Source organism: Rattus norvegicus, chromosome 2 (assembly GCF_036323735.1).
Source record: "Rattus norvegicus strain BN/NHsdMcwi chromosome 2, GRCr8, whole genome shotgun sequence".
NCBI lineage: Eukaryota > Metazoa > Chordata > Mammalia > Rodentia > Muridae > Rattus > Rattus norvegicus.
The window spans coordinates 238,849,698-238,864,966 of NC_086020.1; positions in this window are offsets into that span (position 1 = coordinate 238,849,698).

A 15,269-nucleotide genomic window follows, 5' to 3' on the forward strand; every position below is an offset into this window, starting at 1 on the left:
AGAAAAACAAGATGATGGATTATACAAAGGCCAGACTCTCCAGGAATTCTGAGGTCCCCCAACCTCTTAAAAAGGGGGGAAAGGGCTATTCTAGGAGTCTATCTGCTGGAGACTAGGGGACAGAGTGTAACGGCAGTTTGTCAATTCTCAGGCGGAGAAATCACTAATTCCTTTTCTTTCTGGGGTCGCAGAACTTGCTCTCCTTTTATCAGAAGAAAATTACTTCACGAAGCACTGTCATTATAAAGAGGAAAGGAATTAAACAGCACAGAATTTGCAACCAACTCATTTGCTTCTGTTCTTTAATTGATTTTTAAGCTGGTGGCTGCTTGCTAGCTATCTGCTCACGAAGTAAGAACTGGCTTCAAGTCTAACCGTAAGGAAATCATTAAATTACATTTTATTTGCAATGAAAATATACCCATTCAGACACACACTCTGACACACACACAAGCACACATATACTCACACAAACATAAGCACATTCACACTTAAATGCGTGCACTTGCATAATAAACAGAAAAGCTCACATAAACTCAATACCCAACCACATAAATATACAATAATCTCCTCTGTGTACACACAGTAACTCCATTCTCATAGACCATCTTTATCTTTAAGGTTGAACTCAACCCAGCAAGTACGTATTGAAAATATATTAGTTACATTCTTCCTGACGGATAATGGGATAAAAGAAATCCATGTTTCATTCTTCTGTAAGAAATCATAAAAGACCTGGGGAAAATAAAACACTTCTCTATCTCTCAGTATACAAGCATGCATTGTAATCCTGATATGAATCAGTCAGTAACATTACAGAAGGACATGTGAGTGAGTTCCCCTCCCCAGGCCCCTGCCATGTACGATAAGCTGAGGACATTGCAAGAACAAGTCATAAAGAAAAGCCATATCAAAAATCAATACCATGGTACCTTGGTTTTAGACTTTGGGCCTTCAGGACTAAGGAAAAATAAATTTATTTTGCTTAGACCACCCAGACTTCCATTTTTATGGTGTCTTTTGAAACCTGGTCCTTGGTTTACACTACTCTGTTGGTTACTCTGTGCTAAGTGACAACATATGACACTGACTTCCATGGGGACAGTTTCTGCCCTGAAGAGATTTCCAGAGAAAGAAATTATAGTGTATCAATGGGGCATTCAGAGAAGGAGTCTGACTTATCTGGGCCTAGTTCTACAAGGGAAATTGAACAATGGCACAGGTTGGTACTAGGAACTGTCACCTCAGCCTGGTACCAGGCAGATGAGCCCTAGGGTGACCTCCTATCATTGAATAAGACTGGAGAAGCTGAGCTAAGCTGGCAATGGGAATAGATAGGAACAAGCCACTTCCCACAGGCTTAGGAGGACACGTCCAGATTGAGCGTTCGGTTGTAACGTTCACAAGGATTCTGGACAAAGGACAGGAATTCACTCAAGTGTCATGGACGGGCAAACTCTTCCTGGTTCGGATAGGACAAGTCACCGGGTCCTTCTGTTCACAGCCTCCCTTGCTACTTACTGTTTTCCAGAGCGGGGTGATTTACATGAGAAGGATGATTTGATGGAGAAATGGTTATTTTTACAAGCCAAGGAGTACTGGTCCCTTAGGCATGCTTTATAATTACCCTTTCTGCAGTCTGCTAGGAATAAAGTGACTACATCATTAGGCGGTCATGGTTAGGAGGCCCTCAAAAGTCACAGCCACACAACCCAAGCAGATGACTCCAAACAACAAGTGTTGAAAGATATGCATGGCCGAGTTGCTCACTTAGAAATGCCTTTCTCTGCCATGGGTCACAGAAATGTCTGCAACTGATAAATGACCTGCTCGAGAATGTGGCTTGTTGGGGGCGCTGACGTCCAGTAGGTGTTAGCAATTACGCTCCTCTGACAGGGCTCAGAGCCACACCTCTGGCAGTCTTTACCAGAGCCTGAAAGCATTGATGACAGTGATCAGTTATGGCAAAGACCGGGATTTGCTGGCAAGGTGTCACACCCTCAACATGGCTGTCACTCTCCAGCCAGAGAGGTGCTGAGGAGAGATCAGAGGAGGCAGAGATCTGAAACCCGGGCTGTGGAGAGGGGTGGGAGTGGGAAGGACAAGGGGAAAATCATGTACTCTGCCAGACACTTGGTAAAGTTTATGCAATTAGTTCCTCATTCCCGCCGTGCAGCAGAGCCAACCCAAGCTAAGCACAAGAAAGGGTCTCACAGCCCTGTGAGTTTCACAAGAGTGACTTTCTGGAACTGAATCAGACGTTTCTAAGATTTCCTTTGGTTATTTCTTTTCTTTTTTTCTTGTGGACTCTATTCCCTCAGTTGCTACTTGGCTATGCTTCATCCACCACATAGCACACTGGATGGAGACACATCTCCTTTTAAATGTGAAAGCCTTGAACTTTGCAGAGTCCTAGCGCAGCTCAGCTGTTGAGAATCTATTGCTTATTTTGCCCTCTCACTCCGCAACGCCCAGCGGGCCCTGAGTTGAGCTTTCGTCTCTGGACCTCACCATGGAGTTTTCTGCAACCCTTCCCACCCGCAGGACTCTCGGGTTATCAGTGAGAACTCTGCGGGGACGATAAGCAGAGCATGCTCCAGGGGTCTGTGGGAAAGCAAGAGGCATGTTTGCCCTCTGAAGGCAGAGACTAGGAAATTACCATGGGTTATTGTTAACTCCATCTGCAACATTTGGCATGCTAACGGAGAAGATGGCTGGAGAACATGGAATTTTGGAAATGGGATATTTCTTAAGTACAAAAATGGAGGACATTGTTCAATAAAGAAAGAAGTGAGAAAATTGTTTCAAGGTGGATTTGTCATTTTTCAGAAAAATATTTAGACAACCTCTCTGTCTCTTACGCCTTTCTCTTACTGACCTAGTTTCAATTCTTTCATGGGAAAAATGTTCTTGGGTCTTTAAAGCCATGAATTAAGTAGCTTCTTGTAGCTGCTTCCAAATCTGAGGGGGTAAAACCATGTTCATATTCTCCCCACATGTCAGAAAAACTAAAGAAAAATAGCCAAGCCCAAGCCTGTCAAACAAAGATTCAGTTTTAGAAAGTTTTGTTTTTCTTATGTTCGTGGCTTCTTCAGTTACAAATGTGATTAGGTATTTAAAATTAAATTAAGATTAACATGAAACCTTTGCAGTCTTTCCTTTGGGGTTCCAGATTTCCTCTTGCCTTTCTACACCTATGCACAGAAAAGAATTGTTGAGCTGGTTCAGGTTGCCTTTCTCAGGTGCTGTGGAGCTCAAACCTCAGAACAACCGGTCACTCTTACGCGCTTTGACTTTGGAAGTAGTTTTATTTTATTGGCACTGTCCAAATGGAAGCATTTTGCTCCTTTCCTAATGGTAGGTTATATTTTCCTTGCTCCTTTTGCTTTCAAGAGAGTGAGTCCCTTCCCTCTCCAACATTCCTTAATGCCTTTGTTTCAAACATGCACCAAACGTTTTCACAAGTCTCTTACTTAGCCAAACCGAAAGGATATGCTACAAAATGGCGTTAAGGCTGAGTCTTAAACCGCCAAGAATGGACGGTATCATTAATTAATGGCTATCCTTAAGCCAGGAGGCTTGGAGGGCTGACTAGACTGAATCATTGCTGCTACTCAGTGACTCAGTGAGAGCACGGCAACTCAACTGCACTCTTCTCTCTTTCCTTCCTCTGTTTTGCTGATATTTCTAGAACGGTGGAGGTGACATCTCTAGGGGCTTTTACAGACAAGGAATGAGCTCCAGTGTTTATAAGACTGGAAGCTGGGATTCAGCATATGGAGTTCCTCCAAAGGATCTTTCCTTGAGTCTGCGAGAGTCCCCTTGGTTAGTCTCCATTGGAGAATGGTTGGAGAAGGAGATGACATATTCGTGAACAATAGGAGGGAGCCCTCCTGAGATGGTTAAACACACATTTTCTAGCCTTAGTCTTACCTTTGTGGCTTTATTGTGAGGTAAGGATAGTAATAGCACATGCCCACCCCAGGGCTGTGCTAAGACCTTCATTGATTTGTGTCGACTGTTTACTGCCCTGGCAGACAGAGAGCATGGCGAGCTCGAATTCTCTTCCTCTGGATTTCCTTCTTCATCTCAACCACAAAGCAACATTTCTTCAGTATATAATGAACGCCCGTGTGTTAGTTTAGATAGATAGCTTACATGGCCACAAAGAAGTCATTTGCTCATCACAGTTCTCAGACCATTTGGTGATGTTTAAATTATATGACTGCAGAATACATGATAAAGATATGTGTGATAAACAAGTAGGTAAGTAGACCTTTCCTAAGTAGAGAAATGACAAGAGGATAGCAATGGATAGGTGGGAAAAACACACACAACTGTGTGGTGATGTGGACTGATGGGCAGTGTGTGGGTGACGGTCAGAGGGATGGGAGTTGAGGCAGAAGATTTGCAGGTATTCAATGCTGTGTATAGGGTATTTTCTTTGTATGGCTAAAGGCTCGCTCTGCCTCCTGGGAGCCATCGCTCTGTCCCATTTATGATGACCTCACTCACTACTCACTTAGCACAATTATCCCATCATCTCCCTGTAATGTAGAGTTGCTGGAGAGGGTGAGGCTGAGGACTGGTTTACACTGCTGATGATTGGCGAAGCTGAGAATTTACACGGGCAGTTTGGCTGTTCAGCCTGGCTCTTGCCATCTTGCTGGACTGCTTTGAAGCAGAAATCTAATCCTCCAGAAAAGCAGAAATCTCCTTATAGATCCTGTGACCACGCTGGATGCGTTGGAGGGGGAGAGGCTGAGGGTGGACCGATTGGTTAGCAAAGAACAATTAACTTGGTGTATGGGGGAGATCAAGACCTGTACAGCCATGATGCATGACACGTTGAAGGGTAAATTTGGAGACTTGTTCATGGGGCGGTGGAAGGGAGGAGGCAAGACAAGGTGAAATTCACTTTGGTTTTCAACTTGGGTGTTCAAAATCGTGGTCGATCCATGAATGCTCCAGAATCAGCCATGTGGAAAGGAGTGGGGATTAAATAAGTGAGAGGCTAGTTCTCCTAAATCCAGGGAGTATAAAATGCGCCATTAGATAAGAATAATTATATGGCTTCTCAGCTTGCACCCCCAAAACACCCACAGAATTGGTAGGAATGAATGGGGGGTTTGGGGGTGTGTGTTTAACATTCAAGTGGGGGAAAAGGTCAACAGGATCACAAAGACTTGGGTTGCAAATGTATTAATTTCCCTCTTCTTAGGATACAGATGAACCCACTTGCAGTATAATAATGGAAAGAACAGAGATACTGCTGCAAGCCTGGTGATCAAAAGATGAGAGGTCCCTTAAATAGATTCAGGTCCCACAGGCTGTGAAGTTATTGCACGTCTGACTCATGGCCCTCACTATCGCCCTAATTCTGCACCCAGAACCAACAAGGGACAGCATATAGAGGACAAAGGAAACCAGGACAACTCTGCTTTTGTTTCTTTCCATAGACTGCCTTCCACTCATCTCCAAATCCTGGCATTCACTCACACTCTCTTTCCCACCGCACCATCACACTTTTCTCCAATTAAAATTAATCCCTGGAGGCTGATGGCAGGATGTTGTATTTGGAGGACGGAGGAGAATCTCCCAAGGAAGAGCACAGAACCAGGCTCCCAGGAAACTGTTTTGAGCAGAAAGGAACTGTCTTGTCAGCCCAGGACTAGCCACCGGAAGCCCTCTGAGGTCAGAGTGTTCACAAGCTGTCTTTAGCAGCCATTACAATGTCTTGATTCATTGCAGGCTATTTGGACTAGAGATTGGAAGGTAGGTAGATCGTTGGGAAGAGGCGCATTTACTGTGTTTGAATGCAAAACGGATCCATGCAGAATGGGAGTTCTGTACGGCTAAGCCCATTAGAACTTCATTTTACTCCTCTCCTTTGAGTCTATGGCATGCCATTAATGTTACCAGCTGCATGGCTTTCTCTGAGTACCAACAGCAGAGGGAAAAAAATCCGCCCTCCACAGCTATTGGCTCTCTCTCTTTCCACTTAGCTAGCTATTGTGTTGCCAAGGTAAATGGGAAACAGGCTCCCACAATAACAGCAATTTCCCAAATGCCTTGTTAATTTTCAGTAAACCAAAATAAAATGTGTTATTATTTATTAAGAATATGCACTACATACGGTTTCCAGATGATAAGTATTTCAGTAAAGTACCACACGGAGAACAATTTGAGCTGGCTTGCAAGCTGTAACCTTAAAGTAATGGGTATAGCCCAGGGTCAAAATTGTCACTTTTATTGGGTTAATTCAATGTTCATGGTTTACAGACTATGATATAGGACCGGTGAAAAGTTTTCCCATCCCCAGGATCAGCTGCATCATCCATATAATTTTACGTAAAAGAGTGGCGTCCCATATATCATTATTTATTCATAATGACATTTAGCAAACAACTGCATGGCACGGGATGATAATGCTGTCTGGGGTATAGAGTAGGGGGCACAGATTCCAAAACCTGGATTGGAGACAACTCCTTCAATTATATTAACTTTAGAAGCATAAAGGGAAAATATAATCTCTCAGTTGCAAAACAGCATGTTATTATTTTACAAATAAAGTATGAAAATTTGAAGGGTCCCAGGTTTGGAGACCGTTTTTTTTTTTCCAGAATAGTTCATACATATGGCAAGAACATTGGTTATTTGTTTGGTCTCTGAGTCTTGCTTTGGATCACAGAAGGCACTGGTAGAACGTCTGATTCTTAGAACCTTCTATCCCTCAGACAGAGGAACTACCCCTGTGAGGGACTCAGGTTCACAAGGCCAGGCTCCAGGGCCTGCCCCACATCAGATTCCTTGTGAGGACCATCTGCTTTGGCTTTATTTTCTCTCTTCTATGTCTTAGGTTTTCACAGCTGGGTCTCCGACATTCTAACCTAGTGCCACCAGGGGCAGCGAGGCCTCCCCCACAGCCACTGCTCTCCACTGGTAGCCTTGCTGTTGAGATGTTTGTCCACACCAAGGTCTGGCACCCTGCAAACAGTTCTGGGCTGTGTCACCACCTCCTACCCTGAGGTGAAACCCTGTTGTCCTCACAGTTTCGGGTCACTGGATTTGAATTCCTGTTGGGTTTGACTCTTTTTCTTTGAAGAAAACGAAGTCATCTTGCTTTTAGAAAAATCACACAGATAACAATAACAATATGGACTTATCTAGGAAATCAGAAATCTCCCTGCATCCCCAAATCACACAAGTACGGGCTGCATAGTGATAGCTGTCATTAACATTTTAAGGTTTATTCTTTAAGAAAAAATTCTCTGCACACACACACACACACACACACACACACACACACACACACTACCTTTTCTTACATCACGAAAGAAGGTTAAAATTAAATTATATGTACATACACACAAATAGCTAGTTTTGTGATCTGAGCGTGTATTTTTCCTACATAGTGCCCTGTAGAACACACTCTGATATTATTTTAATGGTTGGTTAGGATTCTGGTTTACTTTAAATGAGTTTTCAAAATTCAGGGAGGATCTGCAGTGTTCATCACCCCAGCTCTTCTGGGTCCCTTCATCTGGAGTCTGTGGTCGTATCTGTGACTCCTAAGGGATCGTTGTTTTGTTGATAATATACTGTATGGGCTCGTCCCTGGCATTGCTATAGTTATGACCCCATGCTTGTGATACCGAGGACTGAATTCAGAGCATTAAAAACACTAAAGCAAGCATTCAACCTCTGAGCCACCTCCCCAGTCATTACACTTTAGACAGGTGACCCAGCTCTGTAGGCTCTGCAGGTCGGGCTGCTATCACACTTGACAGTCTTTTTCTCTCAGCTTCTTGAATGCTGGGATTGTAGGTGTGTGCCACCAGGCCCGGGGTTGCTAGGTTTTAACAGCAGAAAATGTCATTCAGTGATTTGGGATTGGGGTTTCTGATTCTTAAGAATGCCTGCAGGGACTCTGCTTCAGAGTCCTGCAGGTGGTGTTCTAAGCGACAGAGCCCTCGAGGCACCTCCTGGCTATTGCCCTGACAGCCCTCCTCAGAGAACCTGTAGACTGGACACTGCTCATAGCTGGCAACTCTGCTCTCAGCTCATTGCTAGTGAGCGTTTCCGGGTTTCTTGGAAAGTGTTACATTTTCTTCCTACTGCAAGTTCAATGCCTATGTGCAGCTCTACCTCGTGCTGGCTCCTACCCCACTGAACCCAGAATCTCTTGGGGTAACAGCCATGTCTTTGCTACGTATGGACGCAAGGACAGTGTGGCATCTGACATGGTTCATGTTCATCTGTATGTTGCATGAATGGACAGAGAAAAAGAAAGCAAGAGAAGAAAAGAGGAAAGAAGAAAGAAGAAAAGAAAAAGGTCAAGGGAGGAGAGGAGGAAGACGAGAGGACTCTCTTGAACAGATTGCATTTCAACTGTCTTTAAAACCTGAAATGCTATTCGCTGGATGCTACAATCATCCTTTACACTACAGCAGTTCATCAATGCCTCATTCTCTTATATGATAATGCATTTTATAATTTATGCAGCAGCTATGAGGCCAGGGTAATTAAGGGTATCAGGAGTGAACAATAGAGAGGGGACAAATCCTTACTGATACAGATGAGGACACTTGCAGCTAACCATCGACTGAGTACAGGGTCCCCAATGGAGGAGTTAGAGAAAGGACTGAGGTAGCTGAGGGAGTTTGCAACCCCATAGGAAGAACAACAATGTCAACCAACCAGACCGCCAGAGCTCCCAGGGACTAAACCACCAACACATAGAGGGATCCATGGCTCCAGCCGCATATGTAGCGGAGGATGGCCTTGTCTGGCAGCAATAGGAGGAGAACTCCTTGATCATCCTGTGAAGGCTTGACCCTCAGTGTTGGGGAATGCCAGGGTAGTGATGTGGGCATGGGGGAGCATCCTCATAGAAGCAGAGGAGGGAATAGGGTGGGGGGAGGGGATAACATTTGAAATGAATACATGAAATATTCAAGAAAAAAATAGATGAGGCTGCTATGAAGGAGACATATTTGATATCTGGACCAGTTGACGTCTGCCACTACGTAAGTCACATTGCAAGGATGAGCAGCTTATACTATAGGTTTCTGCTCTGGAATGTACAGCACTTTCACAGAAGAAAACCAGCAAATGTGGTCTGGAGAGGTGAGTAGGTAAATTTGGGGCTGAGTTAATTTGAGATGTCAGAATGATTGCTGACAGATATATAAGAGGATGACCAGAAGAGCAGAACCAGACCAGGAAGCACGTGGCATATACAGAAGCGCCGTAGAAGCACGCAGGTAGGCAGTGAGTGCCAGCAGGGAATCTCAGGAAGCCTTTGAGAGCCAATGGAAGCTGGCTAAGGGATTACGAAAGATAAACCAGAAGGGGATTGAATGGGGGCTTTTCTTGAATATGATATTGGAAGACCGTGTCACGATATCATTACAAAATGGCGCCATGTATGTTCACATGCGTGTCAGTACATGCCTGTGTATACGTAGAGGCCAGAGCTAAGCACTGGGTGTTCTTGTCTCACTTTTGAAATAGGGTTGCCCACAAGCCCAGATCTCACTAAGTCAGCTGGCCGGGGTGACCCAGGCACCTTCCCCCATTGGGATTACAATTGTGCTCCACTTCCCTGCTTTTCTTTTTATCATGGCGTCTAGGATTCAAATACAGTGGTTGGTTTTTTTTTTTTTTAAGATTTAGTTATTTTTGTTTTGACTCTAAGTACTCACCTGCATGTATATATGCTTACCATGTATATGTCTGATACCTATAAGACCAGAAGAGGGCATTGGATTTCCTGGGATTGTGGTTATGGGCAGTTGGAACTGTCATGTGGATGCTGGGAATTGAACTTGAGTCCTCTGGAAGGGCAGCAAATGCTCTCAGTCACTGAGGCATCTCTCCAGGCTTCAGAATCAGGTTTTCCTGTCATGCACCTCACTCACTCAGTTGTCTTCCCAGCTGAAAGTTTATCCTTTCATAACAGTGTTTATAGACTCTGAATTCTGTATAATCAGGGACCTACTAGCACAATCCTAGTATTTATTCAGATCGTGTAAAGGAATTCATTATTTAACTTTGGGGGGGAAAGCCTGTTATGACAGAGACAGAGAAACCCAACAGAGAAGCATGCCTGAAGTCACACAGCTAAGTGTGTGTTGGCTACATATTCTAAGCCCCTGGGTCGATACCTGTGCTCCTCACTCCAGTTCTGTGCCTTTCCTAATCTAGATGACACAGGGGATTTCCTGCTTCGACCAAAGTGGACACTGCTCAGACACCATGTGCTGAAGGACAGGTACTGTCTTGTCTACCTGTGGCTGCTGATTGGTGAGAGGTGTTGGGGGTAGACAAGGATGGAGAGAGGCTTTGCTGGTTGACTGTGCAGTCTAGGATCTCTTGTTCAGCTGTTCTTATCTCCCCTCATGTTGCATGCTTTGGAGCACATGCTGGGCAGACAGACATGTTCCTGTTTTCTTCACTCCTGTGCAGTGTCAAAGGTGAAGGAAGTCAAAGAGACATTTTATTGGGCGTCTGGGGGTCCAGCCCACACCCTACAGGGTGTCCCGTGGAGTCCAGTCCTATGCAGACACTTCGTTCTTCATTCCTTATCTACTACTCCTCATGAGAAAAAATAATCTAGCTACCGTGTGGCGCTGATCCTAGGGTTAGTCTTACATAAGTACTGTATATGACTGTGTTCACTTCGTCTCTCAGAGCTGTACAAACAGGAAAAAGAGAAACATGGTCCAACTTACACACATAGACACACTTACACTCACATACACACACACTCATACACAAATATATATATATACTCACACACACTCACACACTCTCTTACACACTCACACACATATATACACTCACACACATAGTTGCTCACACACTAAGACACTCACACACACTCACACACACATACACACACATGCTTAAACACACACAGAGTCACTCATACACTAACATTCACACACGTATATACATATACACACATACTCACAAACACACTCACACACAGACATACTCACACTCACACACTCAGACTCATACACTTACACATATACATTCATACTTATACACACACTCTCTCAGAAACACTCATGTACGCATACATATACTCACACACAGTTGCTCACACACTAACACACACTCTCGCACACTCACACTCATATTCACACACACATACACACATGCTCAAATACACATACTCACACAGAGTCACTCTTACACTAACACACACACTCACACACATTCACCCACACACATTTACACATACATACTCATAAACACACTCACACACACTTTCTTCAATGTGTAACCATGACTAAAGGAAACACATAGAGCTTCCACAGTCTGGCACATTGGGAAGCTAACTTCCTCCTCTCTCCACTTTCACAAAGCTGCACACTCGGATATTTGAATGGCGTCACCTGCAGACACCTCTACAGATAACTGACAGGTCAACACCCGATTGATTGGAGATGCAGTTACAGGAAACCTCCTGCAGGTGCTGCAGGAGGTGGGGCGTGTAAACATGTCCCCACTATACTCCTCTTCCCTGGCACGCACACCAGCACACCCTCACCTATCTGATCCCAGCACACAGTCTCATCCCAGAGGTGCCACTTATTTCTGCCAAGTGGCTTCTCTCTTCTCCAGCGTGTACCTTCAAATTAAACAGTGACCTCTCACTTGTCATCAGGAATAATACCAGGCTGGCTGTGATCCGGCCACAAAGCTTATCTCCTGATTCATGTCACTGACAACCAGGGCTCTTCAATAGAGGGAAGAAGCCCTTTGCTCCTCTGTACTTGCCATCAAAGCCAAAGAAGCTCTCTTTCCTCAGGGCAACATCTGGGCAGAATTTATATGGTAGGCATGGAAATACTATTTTCTACATATTATGATTTCTTTGCTTTGGCAATGCTGAAAACGGCTCCCTGCCACCACCAGAAACTAACCATGTCATTTTTCTCATGTCAACAAGCTTCTTGCCAACAGTGATTTCCTGCAATTCCTTTTCTGTTTTAGAAGGAGTGGCTGTTCCACTGGCAGAGCACTTAAGGAAAAAAAAACTCATCCCCTCATGTGGGTGCCTGGGCAGACCCCTTCCTGAGTAGTCATCCCACCCCACGTTGATCCTCACTCCAGAGTCACCCCACAATGATTCTCCGGGCACCTGATAGATCATTTCCAAAGCTCTCTCCACAATCACTGACAAGATGACCTCACTTCCCAAACCACTTCTGAGCTGCTCTGGCTTTTCATTTGTAAACATCCCACACCACGAGTGCTCCGAAATCTTCTCTGCCAAGCCCTGTAGTCCGTTCCCTTCTAATTCAGCCTCTCTTAATGTTTAATGGCACTGGGAGAACATAACCGAATGCTTTGAGGAAATTTAACACAATGGCTCCTAGCTGCATTCTGACTAGAGCCTTTATTCTCTAAAACCTCATGGAGAGCATCCTTGTTACCTCGTTACCATGAACTGAATGGCCTGTGAAGAAGTGTTTACAGCGTTTTAGGGCCTCTCTGGTCTGCAGCTCTGAAATCTTTCATATTCTTCCCACAAATCAGGTTAGAAGGCACAGAACCACATGGACGGGTTTCTCATAGCACTGCTGGTACTAAATCCGAATTGGCAGGATTTTCCAATAGGAGGAGAATCAACAGAAAGTGTATGTTCTCACATTGAGGACTCCTGCCTGTGGCAAACTCTCCCCACCTCCACCTCCCCCAGAGAAACAGTACCGAGAGGAAAATATTGAAGAGAGTTATTAAAAGCTGGATAAAGATGCTGGAGTGTAGCGCTTCTTCACCTCTGCGGGATGGGGTATAGGTTAGGACTCTAAGGGGCTGGACACTGGGGGTTTGACCATGCTCCAGTGAGTATACGGGCAACACAAATTGGACTACACCACATAGTCCATTATGTTTTTAGGAGGAAGGGAGGGTGTAGATGCGAAAGGGTGGACCTGGGAGGACTGAGATGCCAGTGTGGTCAAGCTGCATTGTAGGACATTCTGAAATAATTAATAAAATATTGACTATTATTAATTAATATTATGTTGGGGAAAAGAAATGTATATTCTGTTATATATAAATTTATATACATTACATATGTACATTTTGCATATATGTGTAGATATATGAATATGTGTATATTCATATGCAGCAAAACGAGAATTATAAGATTGATTTATAAGATAGTGGCCGTGTAGTCCAACAATAGATATTTCCAAGTTGTCGATTTAAAGAGCTCAGTGGATGCTCAGTCCAAGCATCTGGATGCTTCAGCAAGTCAAGATCTGGCAGTAAAAGCCTAAAAGTTCCATGAGTGAGTTGAGAGCATGAAGGAGGATCATGAAGTCAGTGTTTAATGTCAGTCAGAGTCATAGAAGCAGCAGTAGTAAAGGCAGATATTCTCTGTCTGTCTGTCTCTATCTCTGCCTCTCTCTACCTCTGTCTCTCTGTCTCTGTCTTTTTAATCTCTGTCTGTCTCTCTATCTCTCTCTGTCTCTCTATCTCTGTCTTTTTCTATCTCTGTCTATTCATCTATCTGCCTGCCTGTCTGTCTCTCTGTCTTTTTATCTCTGTCTGTCAGTCTGCCTGTCTGTCTCTTTCTCTCCCTCTCTCCACACACATTTCTTTGGAACTCTTTGCATCTGAGCTATCTGTCAGGGGTGTCTTGAGCCCAGCTAATCCTTCTGGGAGCCCCTCACGATACATCACAGGTATGTCTACTAAGTAAGCCTAAGTCTATCCAAGTCGATAATCAGGACTAGCGGTCCCAGCCCTCAACTCCCAGCTTAGACACAGGACGCTTAGCTGGTTTCATGTTCTTCACATCCTACCTATGCGCATGTGTGGCTAGCCTATTCCACATTATGTGAGCCAGGTTATGGCTGATTAATATCCATATTCTACCATATCACGTCTCGTTACAGAGGAGAAAACAGAATGCGCTGTGCTAATTTTGAGGAAAATAAGAATAAAGTTAACAAAATTGCTTCTATAACCCAATACGTAGGTTCAAATCCCAAGGCCAGTACTTGTTGTACAGAAAGGCTCATACACAAAATTTAAAAAAAGTTTTACTTTTAGGTTTCTTTTTTGTGAAACTTTTAATTCTGTTGATAATAATAACAACAAACATAATCACATTTTCTATTTTAATTTTCATAGTTTTCCATGTACTTATGGCTAAGTTACCTCCAATTATGCCCAATAAACCTTTTTTCAGTTACATTGAGAGGCAGTTGGGAGTATGTCAATGCCATGCTTCTCAGCTCTCTCCCAGAAGACTTCTGGATGTCACAGAGTCATTCTTCTTCTTCCTTGATCAATAGTTTATCAGAGTTCCCTAACCTCTCACTTGCATTCGGCCCCATTTCCAACATCTACTCTCCCTCTTTCTTACTGTCTCTCCTCCTTTTATCAGATTAGATCAGTTTGGAAAAAAGTAAGAACAATTTTTTTCTTCCTGTCTCTGAAAGTCTGAAATGCTCTCTTTTGTAATAGTTGTGATATTCATTCATGGTTGTGATAGTTCATTCTATTCTGAAACTGTATTCTCTCTGGGTTTTGAAATTGTTATCTCACTCTCTTTGGCAATGCCGGTGAGAAGTTCAAAGCCATTGTCACGTTGATGTTCTGGATCTCTTTCATGGCACCCTTCAGTGTGTTAGTCAAACTCCCAGAGTTGAGAACGTACTGTGATGTGCTGTGGTATACATCCGTGTCATCTATAAGTGACAGCCCCTTGGGCCTTCAGTTTTAGAGATTCTCTTGGAGTACAGTTCTGAAGCACTGGCCTCCATTTTCTCTGCTATTTTGTCCTGGAATTCCCATTACTTGCATTACAATGGCTCTGTTAGTTTGATACCCCCAGTCTTCTTATCTTATGTATGTTTAAGTGACTAGTGCACCCTCCAGCATCTTTCACTTGGTATTTTTTGACTTATAAAGGAGTTTTGTGTGTCTCTCAAGATTCTTTCTCCCCACTAATGGGTATTGTTTTTCATTTTACTGTGAAACATACCTTTCGACATTTTGAAAGATTTTAATAATGGTCACCTACAATGTTTCATATTTCTATACCTCTCTCTCCCCCTCTCCCTCCTCCGTCCCCCTTTCGCTCTCTCTCCTTTTCTCTCTCCCTCTGGATTTTTCTGATTTCTGTTTTGTTTTGATAGTGCCATTTGCTCTAGAGACTGTACTCAAAGATCTGCTATCTTTACTTTGGATTTGTAGAGTAAACGTATCTCATTTATATCATTCTAGTGAGAATT